This window comes from Penaeus chinensis, chromosome 24 (genome assembly GCF_019202785.1).
Source record: "Penaeus chinensis breed Huanghai No. 1 chromosome 24, ASM1920278v2, whole genome shotgun sequence".
Lineage (NCBI taxonomy): Eukaryota > Metazoa > Arthropoda > Malacostraca > Decapoda > Penaeidae > Penaeus > Penaeus chinensis.
Genome location: NC_061842.1, coordinates 24,881,239 through 24,886,238, shown reverse-complemented (window position 1 = coordinate 24,886,238; position 5,000 = coordinate 24,881,239). Strand labels below are relative to the sequence as shown.

At 48.5% G+C, this 5,000-nt stretch overlaps 1 protein-coding gene across 1 annotated transcript in view; it reads left to right on the top strand.

Annotated features, from left to right (window-relative positions):
* Positions 1-2,382: 2,382 nt before the first annotated feature.
* Positions 2,383-5,000, top strand: part of LOC125038179 (phosphatidylinositol 3-kinase regulatory subunit gamma-like) — a 78,654-nt gene continuing 76,036 nt past the window's right edge. The window contains exon 1 of the mRNA XM_047631557.1: positions 2,383-2,439. The gene's annotated coding sequence lies outside the window, so the exon portion shown is untranslated. The remainder of the gene's footprint in view (positions 2,440-5,000) is intronic.

Below are 5,000 nucleotides of genomic sequence, written 5' to 3'. Positions count from 1 at the left end.
TTTTTCTACTCCTCCCCCTTCTTTTCCTACTCCTCCTCCTCCTCCTTTTCCTACTCCTCCCCCTTCTTTTCCTCCTCCTTCTCCTCCTCCTCCTCCTCCTCCTCCTCCTCCTCCTCCTCCTCCTCCTCCTCTCCTCCTCCTCCTTTTCATCCCCCTTTTCCTCTTCCTTCTCCTTTCCCCCCCTTTTCCTCCTCCTTTTCCTCCTCCTTTTCCTCCTCCTCCTCCCCCCCCCCCCCCCTCTCCGTTGGGACGTTGCGCAGGACAGAACAGGAGACGATGTGACAATTAGGTCCCAATGAGCCTAAGTGGTTAAAAAGTATATTTTTGCCCATTAGCCGAACGAGGATCCGGATGACGAGAGGGGGAGAGGGGGGGGGGTATCGTGGCTCGGCGGGGCATCACCTCAGCTGTGGGGTGCGGGGGGGGGGGGCGTGGGTGAGGTAGAGTGGGGGGGGGGTGATGGGGGTTTAGGGGTAGGGGGATGGAGGAGGATGGGGGTTGGTGGTGGAGGAAAGGGGTAGGAGAAACATGTGTTGGAACTTGAGTAAGAAAGGAGGGTGGGTTGAGAAGGGGGGGAGGGGGGCGGGCGGGCTGCGTAGGGAGAAAGAGGGTGGGTTGTGTTGGGGGAGGGAGGGTTTAAATGATATAGTACGGTTAGGTAGATGGCAGTGAGAGGGGGGGGGGGAGAAGGGAAGGAAGGAAGTATATATCACCCTAAAAAAATCTTTGATCTCACCGAGGCTCACCCCCCCCCCCCCTATTTTTCCTATTCTTCCTTCCCCTTTCCCTCTTACCTCCGCATTTAAATCACTCAGCGGGATTCTGCGATTTTGAAATTACTTGAAAAAAAAAGAAATATTTGATCATTGGCTCCATAAAAGGGGTTGCTTGGGAGAGAAAAGGGGGAGGGAGGGGGAGGGGAGGGGAATGAGGAGGAGGAGAAGGGAAGGGAAGGGGAAGGATGTGGGGAAGGGGAAATTGCCGTGGTAAAAAGTCTCTCTCTACCTGTGGATTGTGCTTCATTTGACTTAATGGGAATAATGATCGTGCTCGTGTATGGGGGAGCGAGCGAGGGCCATTGAGGCGCCGTTGCAAGGGTAGCCGGACTGGATGTTGCACTCTCTTCGCCGCGTTATGCATGTTGCTTGTGTGTAGTCACGGCTCGGAAAGGGCTAACACAGGCAGTCGCAGCCGTCCACGTACACTGTCTATCGCTGTTGACATAACCATGCTTCGTACCCAGCGTTGTTTGTGTTGGCAGACGTGTTGCTTGCAGAGAAAATTGCAGTGTATTGTCGTGCTTGCTGCGAGAGAAAAAAAAAAAAATCGTGAGAGGTTGAGGTAGGGATGAGGAAGGGGTGGGGGTGGGGGTGGGGGGGTGATGCCAAGTGCTTACGAACTTTGTAGCATTTTCAGGTCGGTTCCAAGGGCGCAATCGAAGACCCTTCCGCCGTGCTGTTTGTGTCGTCTGCTGTGGTTGTGGACGAAAATAAATCGAAAGATAATCATGCTTTCCTGAATGTAACTAGAGTTGGAAGGTCTTTATCTAGAGGAGAGGAAAAATGGCGTGTCCTTCGTTGATATCGGGTGGAAGTTCCTGCTCTTTTCCCTTGTGTCTCTTTCCCTTTCTCCTTGTTACCTGCTCTTGTAGCATTCAGTTTAACACGAAGTATTTTTTTTCTTTCTGTCGAGTAACAACAGTTCATGTTTTGTATACCTGACCACGTAGCATTCAGTATAGCAAAGTAATTTTTCCATCTTTCTTTTTTTCTCTCTCTCTTTTAACCTCTCTCTCCATTATGAAGAACGGCAGAAGGCGTATCAGTTTATTAAATTATTGATAAGACTCTGCCGCGAAGACAAAGCACGATGTGACGGAGAACAATGGCGCCGGAACGAGTTGCTTCGCTCCGTTTTAATTGTTGTTTCCCCGTGTTGGGGCGCCGGAGGGAAGTTACTCTGCCTCTGCACAGACGGCCGTGACGTTTGGGTTTAAAAAAGGAATTGGATCAAAACATGAAGCGGTTTGGGGGTGTGTGTGTTTTTCGTTTCTTTTTCTTGATCATTTTCTGTTTCTTTTCCCCCTGGCATGTCGATGTGTTCGTTATTTTGTGCATCGTATTTCCTCTAGTAGATAATGGATAAGTATCAGTGAAGATATTTTTCTATTTGTGGTGCCTTATCGCACGGCATTGGCGACCAGTTCATGCCGTTCTCCTCTGTTATCTGTACATTCAAGATATCATACTGAGAATACATTGATACTGTACACTGAAAATATTAATATCCATTTCCCCCATTACAAGCGTGGATCCACACCGGACCCATTTCCAATTGGTTCTGATTTCGCGCAAATGAATCGCTAATCCGAGCCGTTTCTCTTCTTTCCAGGCAATGACTACATCTGGGGGAGCGGCCAAGTGGGGGTGCAGTGCGAAGGTGAGTTGTGTTTGCCCTTGAGTCAACGCGGGTCACCAGGTCAGGAGGCGAGGGCGAACATTTATGAACATTCTTGGGTCACGGGCGGAGATTTCTTTTGGTCCGGGGGTCAGCGCGGCGAGGTCGTCCGTCCCTCGGGTGGGTTTACAGTGTAGTGGGTTAGAAGCGTGTCACTGCTTGGATGGGTGATATTGACTCATTGTTTCCATGCTTAGGGTACGAAGGGTTGTGAAAGTGTCAGTGTGCCATAAGTGACAGTGAAAGTCACTGCCAGTGTCTGTAGTCAGACGCAAAGGGTGCTGTACGTGGAGGGACGTTATACAAGGTTCTCCGTGGAAGCGTTGCTATGGACGGGCCGAGGCTCCGGGCTGCTGCTGACACACGAGTCGCTGCACATGTGCTTCTGCGCAACGAGCACAGGCTTATCTCTATCGCTATCTCCTCAGATAAGGATTTTTTTTTTCTGGTTTATGTATATGTGTGCATTTAGGTGTTTTTTTTCCCATTTATTACAAATTGAGGCAAATATATCCATGACGTTTATATCGGCATTGATAATCTCAAAATAGTCGCGGAGATGATGATGTAATGCTTGGTCTCTTGTGCCTTCATCTGCAGTTTGTCTGGCTCTGTCTCTTCTCGTCCCCTTCTTCTCCACCTCCTCCTCTTTATTCAGGTCCTCCTCATTCTCTTCTTCTTTTTCTTCTCCTTCTTCTTCTTGATTTTCTTCTTCCTCTTCTTCCTTCATTTCCTGCTTTACCTCCTGTCTCTTCTCCCTTCCTACCCTTCTCTTTCTCTCTTTCCCCATGGTTTTCTCCTCTTTCCCTCTACTCATTTCTCCTTTCGTCTTTCTTTTTTTCCATTCTTTTCTCCTCCTCCCTCCCTCTCATGCATTCCATCGTACCTCCCTCTCACTCCTCCCTATGTCATCCTCCTGCTCCCCCTCCCTTCTTCCTCTCCATATTTCTTTCTCCTTTCTTCCTTTCCGTCTTTTTTTCCTCACCTCCCCTCGTGCATTCCCCTCCGTCTCTCTTTTTTCTCTCATCTTCCTTCCTTCCTGCCTCTCCATCCTTTTTTTCCCTCTCCTTTTTTCCCCCTCTCTCCCTCCCTCCTTCCTCTCCATCTTCCTTCCTCTTTCCATCCTTTTCATTTTTTTCCGTCCCTCCCTCCCTTCTTTCTATCCATCTCTCTTCATCACCGTCTTTTTCTCCCCCGTTCCTTCTCCCTTCTCCCTCTTCCCCCTTCTCCCTCTTCCCCCGTAACCATCAGTCAAATATCAGCTGATCGGCGCTGAGTTCAGCCCGCTCGCCCCCCGTTCTGGTCGGGACGGCGATTCCGGGATTCCTTCTGGGCTGATCCTCTTTACACCTTCCGTTGCCTCCCCTCCCCCGCTCCCCCTCCCTGACCCATCATCGACTTCCTCCTTTTTTTCTTTTCGCTCTTTTTTTTTTCAATCCTCTCTGGGTTTTTTCTTGTTTTTTTCCCCTTCCATTCGTTTTTGTCTTTCTTCCTTTTTTTCTTTGTTTTTTTCCGTCCGTTTCTCCACTCCTCCACATTCCACCCTTCCCCGTTCCTATCCTGCATACTTCCTACCCTGCCCTCCATCTCTCTCCCCTCTTCTTCCTCTGGTTTTTCTCCTTTTTTTCCCCTTCCATTCGTTTTTTCTTTCTTCCTTCTTTTCTTTTTTTCTTTTTCTCTCTCTTCTCTCTCCACTCCCTCCTTCTCCATCTCCATCTCTCTCTCCCGTTCCTTCCTGCTACTCTCCTACCTGCCCTCCATCTCTCTCCTCCCCTCCTTCTTGTTAATCCTCTCTTCTCCTTCTTCTTCACTCCTCTCCCTCTTCTTTCCCTGTTTCTCCCCTCCTCCTTCCTTCTTCTTCCATCCTCTTCTCTCTCTCTCCTCTTCTCTCTCCTCTCTCTCTCCTTCTCCCTCTCCTCCTCTCTTCCTCTCTCTCTCTCTCCTCTCCCCTCTCATCTCCTCCTCTCTCTTCTCGTTATGCCGCTCCTTCCTTCTTCCTCACACCCCGTCCTTCTTCTCATTCTCCCCCTCTCTACCTCCCATTCTTGTTCCTTTCACCACTTCGTTCCCTTCTTTTTTCCCTCTTCTCTTTCTTCCTCTTCTTTCCTTTTTACTCTTTTCTTTCCCTTCTTTCTTCTCTCCTTCCATTCTCCTACTCTCCTTCCTTCATCCACTTCCTCCTCTCTCTTTTTCTTCTCCCCTCTTCCTCCCCTCCTCTCTCTCTCATTCCTCTTCGCTTCCCTTCCTCCCTTCTATGTTTCCTTTTTCTTCTCCCCCCTCTCTTCCCCTTTTCTTTCTTCCCCCTTTTTTGTATTGTTTTCGCACCATCTTATAATTTTCATTCTTGTATCCATCATTCAGTTGTTTTCTCTTTTCTTTTCCACTTCAGCCTCGATTTTACTTAAAATTCTTTAGTTCATTTTTTGGCCGATTTTTTAGAGTCACCTTGTTTTGTCTACTTTGCTTGTTTATTTTTTTTCTTTGTATTTTTTCTTGATTTTCTTCTTTGTGTCGTTTCTGCTTTGCTGGTTGTTTCTTGTTCT